Raw genomic sequence first — 13,223 nt, 5'->3', positions numbered from 1 at the left:
GTAGAACTATATTACTTCTATTCTAATTGGATTATAAGTAGTCTGATCTACTTCTTGGGAAGTAAAGAGTTGGCAAACTCTCACTTATTGTAGATTCAGTGAAGTTAATAGTGAATTGAATATGCTATGGGATTCCTTTGTGTAATACCATACTGGACTTGATCTTGAGTTTTTAAAATATTTAACATAAATTCTTTTAGTGTATCCATAGTGTTCACTTTAAAATGATGTCCAGTTTGTTCCTGGAGATTTTTCTTTTGGCATTGTAGGATATACACAGATTCAAAAAAACCCTTTTTTTTTGTCACAAATGTTTCCTGCTAATTTTGAAAACATTAATTTAACTAAGTAAGAAATAGTGGTATGTGTTTGATAGTTGAAGTTTGTGTTAACATTTGTAAAATCTATAGTATATAAATGTTCTAAAAGTGCACTATTGCAAGCACATCAGCGGGAAACCTTCTAGAGATCCTGCAAGCACATGGAAAGTCACTGCAATCATGGAAGCTGCTCACTCTAAAATAATTAGGCCATGCATATGAAGCTCTTTTAGAATCCGAGGGCTAGTCTAGTATAATGATGACAAAAACTGAAGTAGTATAAAGCACCAGCATCTCTTTTGTGGTATATGATAGCACTGAAATCACTGTAATGTAAAGAAAGAGTGTAAAAAATTCTACAAAATAATAAAAATAATGATCATGTGTTTCATCGAAAAATTTTATATTGAAGCTCTCATTTGCTATTAAGCAACAGAGTACAGGAGATACAAAAGATACTGTGTCGTGAAAAGGAATTTCCTGAAACCTTCTGTGTTGACAAAGACAGCATCCAAAGGAAGCCAAGATCCTGTGCCAAATCGGTCAGTCAACATCCAGTTATGGGGAACCTGCACTGAGCAGTCTTCTGATTGGACTGACTTAGTCAGAGTCACTAGCAAACAGACCCCCTCACAGGTCTCCACATCTTTGAGTACTTTGCCTGCTGACAGTGACTGCCAGCACCCGTGAAGGACTCACACTAACAGTTTACACAACACTCTTTATTAATAAGATTCTGACAGGTTAAGGTTTGTGGATTGTCAGTGATAGTGTCTGACTGAAAAAATTTATTCAAAGTAATACAATACAAGCTCTAATCCCTAGCACAAGCTGGCATGGGATAATCATTCAGCACACAGTAGGACAGTTCTTACCCAATAGGAGTCGCTGTGGGGAAGAAGACAGGTTCAGCCCATTGACTGATTCCAAAATTTACAATGGAGTATTTCCTAACTTTGTCCCATTCTTAACTTACTTTCATACTGTTTCTTTATGTCATGGTGGAGCTGGAGTAACTCCAGTAATACCTATGTTTGTCACTGATTGGTGTAAAATTCTAAGATATAGTCAAAAAATATAGAATACTTCTCTGTGAGGGGTGATGGGAAACTTGGACATGGGTATCTTTGGGATGGAGGTGTGCATCAGTATGACATCTGTGATCTCGCCATGGCTGCTGGTTCAACAGCAAGGCATCTTTTTTTCTCCCTTGATTAACACCTGATATGGAGATTATCAGCTACAAGGTACCACCAAGGTCCCTCCTTTGCAAGGATTTTAACAAAGTCTGGCTGCTGGGTCTCCACTCTCCTTCACCCTCCATTTCATATCCTTTAGCGTGTCTTGTAGGGGGAAATCAGGCATGATGCAACTGCTCTGCACCCTAAATTTTCTGTATTGTTATAGCTTCTGTTAGTGTGAATATAACTTCCCTGTTTTCTCTGATTTTACCCCCAGCCATTTTCCCACATTCTGACACTCTGAGAAACCAATGGTGGAAAAGGGCGAAAGAAGGAATAAAGAAACTAAAGATACTATAGAAATAAGAATTTCCTAATTGGAGGCTTTAGCATCTGTTTTGCTTGCTTCTTTAATCAGAGGAAAGAAATAAACTGATTTCAGAATTTGTCTGAAGACTATCTCAATAGGAAAAAGCAAAAGAGTATTGTTGATGATCGTGTATCTTTCATCTACCAGCTACGAATCATGGGGGAGGATGTCTTCAGTTTTGAGGATGTCATCATTGACACTGACTAAACTTTATTATCTGGAGTTATATCAAATTTATCAGGCAAGCCAGGAGTGTAATCTCTGTAATCATTCTAGTTTTGTTCTTTAAAATATTGTGAATGAAGAGCATTTTGTTCTTTTTGTCTCTAGAGCCTCTCACACAAAACATCAGTTCTACGTGCTAGTCTTCAAGAAAATGTGCTGGCTGAAAAGACAGACTAGTGCTTAAAGCATATTGATACCAGCAACATGTTATAAAGACACTGTCTACTTTGAGGTACACCAGAAATGTCTTTCAGGAAATATTTTGGGTTTACCTAAGAACTGCATGGGTGGAAACTTCAATGTGCACAAAAATGGTGGTATCTCTGAGGCACTAATAAGATTTGAATTTCTAAAAATAATCAGTCATGACTGGTTCTTGGTATTTCCTTGACATTATGAAATAGTATCTATTTTACAAGTAAATTAACATTTTTTAGTCACAGTAGACTGACATGAGTCATCAGTTTAACAGTCCTAAATTTTGGCATATTATGCATCAATAAACATCACTTCTTGCTCATTCTTTTCATAATTAGGTCTATTCGATAATTTTCTTTTTTTGAAACTCACAAGATCACATCAGCAGTGAAGACATGGGATCCTATTTTGATAAGCCATATAACATACAAGACATTCAAAACCACAGCCAATTTCAGTGTACAGATGATTGATTTTCTTTCCATTGCAGAATATAAGATTTGTCTTCAGTATAGCTAAGAAGGAAACCTGGTTTTCAGGTATTACTGCAAATTTTTTGTTGAAAAACAAATATTTTTTTAAAAAACTATTCAGTAGGGGGTTTTATTTGCAGATTTTCCTGTATTCTGTGTGATTATTATACAGTTACTACTTTGCTTTAGTTGCATTTAAGATGCTTTAAATGCTTAAATGATGGTAGCTTTAATAATAAAATAGTTCTCTTATCTGTATCAGGCACTAATCTTTGGTTTTATCTAAAAGGTTTTTGCTTTATATATCACTAGTTTTGTTTGAGGAAGGAGTGTAGTGAAAGAAACGAGACATTTTTTTTAAAAAAATAATAAAAATTAGAATTCCCTTTTCCTAAATCTTGTTCTTGTTCTACCAAGGCTTTTTAAGTTGACCGTAGATGTATTTAATTCTTCCATTTATATGAATGCTTCTCCTTGCTATCAGCAGTTTAAAGCTATCATATCTATCAGTTCTGGGGCTGGCTTTTGCCGATCTGAAAGCCAGATGGTTTTGCCTTCTGATGTGTTCTCCCTTCCAGAGCTATCCCCAGTGCTTGCTCACCCTGTAAAGAGGTTAAGGGCTGCCTGTTTCCCTGTTCTGTTGTACTGCTGAACTCACTAAATAAATGTAACTCAGCAAGAAGTGCTAAGAGTTTTTTTCCATTGTAAAAAATGAGGATCAAACCCTACTCATGAGAAGTAGAAGTGTGATGAGGTTAAAAAAGAGGAAAAAAAAAAAAATGTAAGAAAATTTCTATGTATCAATCATCGTCTCCCAAGTATAAGCCCCTGACATGGGCTATAGATGCTCAAGCATCTTTCCTCTGTGTGTATCTGCTCCTGGGTTAGCTTGTGGTGGTTGGTGTAATGCATGCAGTGCCAGCAGTTTGTGTGACTGCTGTGTGCCTTGCTGCCCTCAGGTGTGCAGTTGCCCTCGATCACGTCAGTGCAGATGGCTGATGCACTTTGTACATCATCTGGCTTCCCCCTCTAGGCTTGGGAAAGGTTTTGGACAACCTTGACAGGCAGCTGCTCTCGAGCAATGTTTCTGCTTCTGGATCCTTCTTCTTTCCCCTCAGTAATATCAGGACTTCAGAGAAATTGTACACTTTCCAGGCAAAAAAGTCTGAGTTGTCCCCTAACTAGTTTTGAAAATGTGTTCTGTAACAGGCTCTTTGAACTTAGGTTTCCATAAAGTTAACAGAAGCACATTAATAGCTAGCATTAGGTAAAGAGTGGTTTATCTTCAACTTTGGTGATACTTATGAATCTTTTTACAGTAGATAGGCTTAAAAAAACACACTACAGCAGAAACAAAGAAATCAAAAAATACATTAGTAATTAAAGGGCATATTCAAGGACTTGGGTCTTGTACACGGAAATAAAACCTTAAATTTAATAATGTCTCTGTTGGAATTTAATAATGTCTGTTTATTAATACTAATATTGCATTGGGACAAAAAAGAACAGTGCTGGAGATCGATTTTTGCCTATTCATAGGTAATGGTGATGTACTGATTCTATTAAATGCCACTGATAAACATATTTTTAGAAGTGGTACAACATAGCATATAAGGCCAAAATCAAATTAATATTAAATTAAATTGTATTACCTATTATAAGCTCTAAACAATCTGAATACACAATAATCCACATACTGTAAGAGTTAAAATACAGGCAGTGAAATGTTATATGCATAAATTTATGCATAGTGCATGCTGAGTTTTCATTTACAACAATGAAGCTCCACTTCTATTGAATCATTTAGAAGAACTAGAAAGGATCAGTGATCTATAGCCCTATATTAAAAAGAACTAGAGAGTAAATAAACTTTTAGTTTTGAAAAAATTGTTAAATATTTTTATCTTAAAAATTCTTTAAGGAACACCTGGTTAACTCTTCCTTATCAATCATAATTTTAAATAGTGCTATGAGTTTAGATCATGCTTTTCTACTGCACTAGAAATTAATATTATAAAAGCAGTAGTTTTCCTACTGCATAGTCTGTTATTTGCATCCATATAGGTAAGTCCAGCCCTTTTAGTAATACATTAATATTTCTGCTTTTTTTTTTTTTTTTTTCTCTCATTGCAGATCCTATATATCTAAGAATTTGACTTAATGGTCATTAGCACAGCCAACTAAGAACAGAATTTCTTACCACATGAGAAATGAGACTGGCTGGGTTCACGGGGTGACTGTCGTGCAAAGCTATTATAGATGACTAACGTGCAAAATGCTTTTGCTGTTGTCAATATAGGAAAGGAGGAAGGAAGTACTGGTCTGTTTTTAAGATATCTAACTTAGTTTTGCAGTTCCAAAGAAACCTCCAATGAAGTTTCATCTGTCAACTTGCATACTGTCCTATTGTTCATGTTGACAAAGATGCTAAATAGTGTCTAGACCAATACTGACTCTTGATACATGTGATTCACACACAGAGTCTTGCAGTCCAGCCAGACTTTCACTACCATCCATGATGTTCCATCCAACCAACAAAGTCCTTAGTATGACTAGGGGGATATTTGGGATATTGGGAGAGAATGTGTCAAAAGCTTTACTCGGGTCGAGGGTAGGTATTTGCCCTGCTGTCTACATCCAGTTGGTTCATCAGAAAGGACAGCTTGGTCAGGCAAAATTTTGTCTTGGTAAATCCATACTTGCCAATACAAGTCAGGCTGCTGTCCTGAAAAAAATTTAGGTGACAACTTGCTCTATAAATTATAGGGATGCAAGTAAGGTTGACCATCCTTGTGGTTCTGTGGATCTTCCTTCTTACTGTTTTTGGAAAATGGATCATGGTTTGCCATTTTTCAGTTGCTGAAGAATTTCTCTGTTTGTTTAACAGATGGCAATGTACATTTGCAGCCCAGACAGCCAACTGTATCCTCAACTGCATCAAAGGAAACATGACAAGCAGGTTTAGGAAGGTGATTCTTCCCCTTTACCCCTGTGGGATCCTGTCTGGAATACCGAGCTCTGAGCACACCAGAATAATAAGGACATGGGCCTGTTGGAGGGAGTCCAGAAGAGGGCAGTGAAGATGATAAAAGGACTGAAGTACCTCACCTGCCAAGACAGGCTGAGCGAGTTGGGGTTGTTCAGCCAGGAGAAGAGGAGTCTCTAGAGACTTTACTGCTATTTTCCAGTATGTAAAGACACACAGAAATTATAACAAGGGCATATAGTACTAAGACAAGGGACAATGGCTTTAAGATAAAAGAGGACAGATTTAGATTGGATTTATTCTTCACTGGGAGAGTGGTGAGGCACTGGCACAGGTTCCTCAGAGAAGTTGTGGATGCCTGCTGCTGGGAGTGTTCAAGCCCATCCTGGATGATGCTTTAAGGAACACGATCTAGCTGAAGGTATGCCTGCCTGTGGCAGGGGGGTTTAAACTAGATGATTTCTTCCAACCCAAACCTTTCAGTTTATTAAAATTATTCTGTAGCAGGGAGTAGCTCCCCAGTTATGACAGTCATTCAGTCTGTGGGAAATGAGGTTATACTTATTGAAGGTTTATGTTCACCAGACAACCCTGTGGGAAGGAGCAGCTGAAGGCTGGACAGCTGGAAGTCGGCTGGGGGGTAAGAGATAGTTGTGTGGAGAGCAGCTGAGCCAGCCAATGGGTGCTCTTCCTTTGTTAAGTTTTGGCTATGGCAGGTGGAGATTAAAGGTATAAAAGAGGGGTGGTTTCTGCAATAAATTGATCTCCTTCGAAGACGTAAGGGGGTCCACGTCTCTTTGCTCCCTGTTGTTACACCACTCAACACTGCTAGATGTATCCTTCCCCATTTTGTATTTCTCTGGTTATCTATGCACCTCCAAAATGACTGAAAGAATCAGGCATTTTATCAGTAGATGGAACATATTTTCATTAAAACTCGTGAAAGACAGTAAACTGAGTTACCAAACACAGGAGCCATTAACAGTTAGAAAAGAAAAATACTAAGGGAAGTGGCTGATAATTTGGTTCTTCAGTTTCGTAAAGCAAAATTAGAACCTTCCTGGACTATAAGTATCAATCAAACCTCAGTTGTTAAGCTTACTACCAGAGAAAGTGAGTGGAGTCTTTTGTCTTGTCTTGCATGTGACTGTTTACTTAATAGTTCCTCCTTGTCTAGAATCTACAGAATTGCCATTGCAATCATTTCCTTAAGGGGAGCCACTCTCCAGGAGCTTTGATTTAATGGTAGAAAGAATCAGAAGACTAAAACAATGACAACAGTTTATCTAATGTTATACCAAAAGAGAACTAACAGATTCTACTTCTTGAAAAACCTTTTTCCATTTTGAAAGATACAGGATACCAAAGTATTTTAGCAAGCCTTTTTAAGAGAATAAGGCTTTATATGATGTGCCTTTCCTACACCTTTAGTGAACAGATGGATAGTAATCCATTATGAGTGCAGTTGGAGCACTAAAGAAAATGTCATTTTTTCTCCTGCTAGCCATTTATCTATTTAATTCTTTGACAGAACAGAGGAAATGTAACTAAATGTTCTGTTTTAATTAAACTGAAAGTAAATTTATTAGTCAGGGAAACTCTATTCTGTTTATGCTTGGGGAACAAAACAAACATATGTCTCTGCTTCATTGTTTGCCACCATCTAACATGAGATTATTTCTTGCTTATTTGGCCTATTAAACAGATCATACTAATCATAAACTTGATTTTTCTTAATTCTAACTATTTACAGTGGGCACTAATAAGCAAATGGCAAAAGAAAAGGACATCCTGAGAAGCATTCCAATAGATGGTGGTCTTATTCAATAAATTACAGCCATTACCTACATGGAAGCATGTAGTTGGCTTGTGGAACAGCAGTATTTCTTTACGTAAAAATAGAGTAAGAATCAACTTTTTTCTTGACTCATTTCCATTTCTTTAGTTTTCTTATTGCCTGCTTAGAGGAATGAAACAGAGGGGCAGCAGGGAGAGGCTTTTACCTTGGTGATGCCAGAGAACTATCTCCACTGGAATTTTTAAACCTTCAACAAAATTTTATGATCTACTACTTGTGCTAAGCACACTGGAGGGGGATAGACACACAAGGCTAGGTACTACAGAAGAGGAAGGATGCTGTACCTACACATTAGCCTTTATGGGGTAGAACCCCCGTCAGATGCAGTGCTGAAGGGTGCCACTGTGGACAGCATTATATGGCTTTTAACCTTGTTTTCTCATTTGACACTTCTAAATAAAAATGTTGTCAATCCAAGCCTTCAGAATTTGGATGTGACCAATAAGTTTATCCTTTGCTTCTCTTCCACTCAGTTTCTTCCTCTTTAAGAAACAGAGATGTATCCTTTTTCTTACTCAAACTGGAAATTAGATCAATCCATTCAAGAGAACCACTGGGATTTGACATAAACTGACTACATCCCTGTATTAAACACTGCTGTCCCATAAATTATAGGTGATTCAACAACTAGGAGCTCTACTACAAAGCTCAGCAAATTTCAAAATTCAACTTTGGTCCTATGTTAGCTTTAGATATAATTACAAAACATGACTACTAAAATATAGTGCAAATTTTTCCCTTTGTGACAAAGAAGGCCAACGGCATTCTGGAATGCATTACAAGAGCATTACCAGCAGCTTAAGGGAAACTGCCCAATGCCTTGGTCCTGGTGAGACCCATCTGGAGTGCTGAGCCCCATCCCTAACCCCCCAGCACCCAACACATGAGCATGTACTAGAGCAAGTGCAGCAAACAGTTGTGTATGTCGTTCATGGATCAGAACATCCACCTTCTCAGGTGAAGAGAGGGCTGGTGATGTTTGGCAAGAGACGAGAAGGCTCCGGAGAGGTCTTACTAAAATGTAAAAATACCTGATGAAGCAGGGGAGGTAAGGAAGAGGAAACCAGGCTCCTCACAGTGGTGTCCACTGACAGCATGAAACTATAAGCATATATTTAAAACGAAAATATAAACATATTTAAATATGTTGTTGTTGGCTGTTGATCCTTTCTGGAAGAAGCAAAACAATATCTGTATAAATCTTCATATGAAAGAAGTGCTAAAAATGAATAAGTAGAAAATATACAGCTATAGTACAGGGAGTATAGGATGCAGCACAGAAGGACTGTTAAGTTTCAGTGAAGATTCTATATCAGAAATTATCCAATTTTCCCTTCATGTATCTTCAGCATTATGGTTTCAATGGAAAGGATATTCCAACTTCAGTACAAGTTGCATCATCATCTTGTAACATTTTACATTTTCCCTTTTTTTGATCTGCTGTTAGCCTACTGAAGGCTGAGTTTACAAGAAGCAATTTCTTTATCTTAGTAAAGATAAAAATACATAATATGCCCCAGAAATAATATCTTTTTGGATGATATTATGAAAATCTGTTTATATTGTCCCAGGAGCCTGTGCTTGTTAGTATTTTCCTACCTCTAAGCAAAAATTTATTAAAGCTCTTGTAACAGTGGGAAAGAAGACTGTGTCTCACTACAAGCTGTAAGAGTCAAACTCCACAAATATAATGTTAATAATTTGAAATAGGACATAGTTGTATCTGATGTTTTATATAGAGTATCTGAATAACCATTTGAAACAATTCAGAGAGAACCTTGACCTGTGAGGATTTAATACCAGTCTGTGTATGAAAAAGGTTTATTTTTGCCTATATTAATTTCAAAAACATCAAGATAATTTAATTGGCAGATTTAAACTTACAAAAATGCCATCCATTATACATGAACATTATATAGTTACTAGAACATATCCCATTTTACACTGGTCAGTGAATGATCTACAATTAGACAATTGTATTAGTTTCCTAGGAAACACCCCAATTAAGAAAGTTTCTTGATTGAATGGTGTCTATTATAAACATTAGTGTGAAATTACACAGGATGAGCAGAAAGATCTACTAATGTCTAAATTAATTTCTTCACTGCCTTCAGCTGAATCTTCTTTCTTGCCTGTTTCCATGCAGAGACTGAGAGACTGACAGATCATGCTATTCTCGTGGTCCTTTTTATTTTTTTACTATCTTTCCTTCATTCAGAAATGGACTGAAGCTCAGAGTTTTATGGTAACATGTAGCAAAATGCCAGGCATTATGTTGTTTTCTCCAAGTCCTGTCAGTATATTTTGCCTGTTGTTTCATGGAATACTAAAGGCAAGTGACTATATTATCACAAGGTTTTTGTGAGTGGCAACTGTTATTGGCATCATATATCTAGGAACAGCTGTTGTTGTTTTATTAGAAAATACTCCAGTGATGTTTAGTGTAGAAGGAGCCAAGGCGGTATCAGCAGTGCCATTCCCTCTGCAATTAGTATAGTGTAGAATTTGCTAACCTGCACTAAAAATTTACTTTTTCTAATCAACTATTTGAATTTTCAAGAAGAAATGCATGCCTTAAGAATATTCAGAGAGACCATATGCAAAATAAATTGTCTTAACCCTATTTCCTCTGAATATTTGTTCACATTACCAAATTAAAAATAAAAAAAAGAGGCATGATATGAGAAAGCTCCAGAGAGTCTTCATTAGGAACATAAAGATAGCTCAGTTGTATGTTCATTTACTAGACAAGCTAAAAATTTCTGTCCCACTGTTATGAATCAGAAAATGAAAACTTTGACTGCCATGATTTACTTTGGTATGATTTTCTGTTAGCTATCTAGAGATAGAAATGTAACAATGCTGTAAATGCATTTGATGTCAAAATTATTTTTGCATTTTTACATTTTACTACATTTTGGTCCTCTTTGAAATAGAAAGACCAGTTATGTGGTGAGTCAATTATTTCCCATTGTGATGCATCATCAGACTATATACACTATTTTTATATGCAACTTGACATATTATGCTTTTAAACTTGAGGCCCAATTGTTATTGGGTGATCGTTTCTAAGGAACTGTCATAAGTAAATCATCCAAACTTTAAGAAAATTAATTTCTGCATAAATTAGTAGTTGTAAGAATAATTATTATTAACTCAGCAAATAAAAATGTTCATCTCCTAAGAGAAGAAACAGAGATTGGTGAGGAGTGTCAAATGTGCTCTCAGACATATGGCTGGGACTGGTTCTTATGCACTGCAGCCGAGAAGAAAAATAATGATTTGTGAATGTGAAATTTGTGGCAGGAAATGATAGAATCCTTGGTTTTCGCTCTTTCAAATCTAGGAAAAAGGGATGGGGTTTGTAATTTTTTGTAGACTGAGAAGTTGCTGCTGGAGGTACGGGTTACTGTGTTATTCCCTGGTGCTTTTGAACAAGAACATGAAAATTCCCAGTGCAACTGCTCTCAGCGTGTGAGCAGAGGTTCTTGGCAGCAACTGAGCTAATTTTCTTCAGCTGCAGCTATTAGAGTACACGTGTTTAAGAAAAAGAAAGAGTTGGACTTAAACTTGGCAGCATCCTTATCCCAATATGATCTTAACCATTCTTCATGTATCTATCTTGTGTACAGGAACTTTGTAATCTATAACTGGAATTTTACCTGAAATTTTCATTACTTTATGTATCAATGAGTCACTTAGTGTTTTTCTAATTGGCTGAATGTTAGCTGGATGGTAAGTTCTCTAGCAGTTACCTGCAGGACAATCAATTCATGTTTAGCATATTATGCACCCCCAAAGAGAGACTGGTTTTGTGTTTGTGTGTTCTACAACTTAATAACTGGAGCAGCAAAACAATATTTTTCTTTAATCTGTAAAAACTAGTTTACTTTTGGTACAGCTATATATTTCCTTTATAATTAGTCTATGTCCTTTTCAGTATTGCTTTTAAAAATAGCAAGTCCACAAGTTAGAAGAGACAAAAAGAGCCCCTTCTTCTACTCCTGTAATCATTGTCACAAGCTCTCAAGTCTAGGAAGGGACCTTATTGAATGTGTTTGAAAAAGTTCTGTATTTTGATATTCTGCTAGAATTGTGTAAGTTTGCTGGATTCCTTAGGCAAGACCCATACATACAATGATTCAAGGGTTCTATCCACATTTCCTTGGAATTCCTTTGGGAATACTGTTGCAGTCCCAGACAGTAACTTCATTTTGAGGTTCTTTTCATCAGACTTTATTTCCCCATGACAAATTCAAATTCTTTTAGTATTCAAACTGATGAAAGGATTGACCTAACATCAGTAACACCAAATCTCAGTATTTAGTCTTAAAATGTAGGCTTAAAAGAAATGTCAGAGTTCACTGAGGCTAGTTTTTTCAAACTGTCAGCTTTTTCCTTGAAATGGCATAATTTTTAATTCTTAAGAAAACTTTGATCATTGTGTATCAAATTAGTCTGCAATACTGGATATAATCTCTTTAAACAGATATTCTTTACTCCTGCCTGTGAGAAGTCTCTGAAATATGTCAATACAAATGCATGTGCATGTATTTATTATATATATATAAAGAAAGAATTGCAGATTTTCACCTTCTAAATGCTCTTCTGAAGCATCAAGACTTCCCTCTGCTTGTCAAACATCTTATTGCAGAAACAAATGAGTTGATGACATACGCTCTGAGTATCTGGTGAATATTCATATTTCTGACTTACTCACTGGAAATTGCTGAGAAAAGACCTTAAAATAAAACTATTTGTTTTCAGCCATATCCCTGGGTTGTTACACCTAAGCAGCATTTCATCCAAGGGTAGGTAGGCTGAAAGGTAACCCTATATTTTATCCCTTTCACTTTATGCACTGAGGTGGGAATCTTAGGAGAATGGTTTGACATGAATTTGTTTTCACATTAAATTGTCTGGACCTTAAGAGAATGAAAGGAAACGTGTCTTTTCACTCCTTTTTTTTCCTCCTTTTTTCTCCCTCACTGTTACTAATACAGCTACTTCCCTGGCAAGAAGATTAAAAATTTGCTTCTGCCATAGTGCAGCAAAATAGTGAAAGCATCTGGATAGAAGCAGCCCATCCCCCAGATCATGAGATCTGTCTGAATCTTGAGCTATGCACAACCTAACAGAAGTTGCATGAGAGAGAACACTCTGAAGACTGTGTATTAAAGCATTGATTCATATGTGCTACAGCTGCAAGCTAGAGGACGTATAAATAGCAAATTGAAACAGCTTCTATTTCATTCCCTCCAAGAACTTACATCCCCCAAATTCAAACAACTAGCTGCTTCTTGCCTTCAATTCCCTATCCTGCTAGCAAAGTAATTTTTAATGTATATTGCTGAGCAGCTCAGAGCAATTTTGTTTGAAAAGTTCTCAAAATCCAGCAGTCCAAGTGATCTCAGTGAGCAGTGTTGTTCTTTCCATCTAATCTGGTGTAACAGCTTCCCTTCTGGTTATGTTAAATTGTAGAATTACTCTTTTCAGCTCTGCTTTTCAAATCTAGATCATTTGTACACGGGGTACCTATCATTTATACTTCAGATGCTGCTTCTGACCCATAATACATTAAAAAAAAAAAAAAAAAAAAAAGGCAGTAGCTT

The 13,223-nt window shown here is 36.5% G+C and overlaps 1 protein-coding gene across 6 annotated transcripts in view; it reads left to right on the top strand.

The window, feature by feature from the left end:
* The window catches only part of CDH18 (cadherin 18), a 438,213-nt gene that overhangs the window by 189,984 nt on the left and 235,006 nt on the right, over positions 1-13,223 (top strand). The gene's annotated exons all lie outside the window — the stretch shown is intronic.

Source organism: Cyanistes caeruleus, chromosome 1 (assembly GCF_971803275.1).
Source record: "Cyanistes caeruleus chromosome 1, bCyaCae1.hap1.1, whole genome shotgun sequence".
In the NCBI taxonomy this organism is placed as follows: Eukaryota; Metazoa; Chordata; class Aves; order Passeriformes; family Paridae; genus Cyanistes; species Cyanistes caeruleus.
The sequence above is the reverse complement of the archived record's forward strand: the minus strand, read 5'-3'. Positions and strand labels throughout refer to the sequence as shown.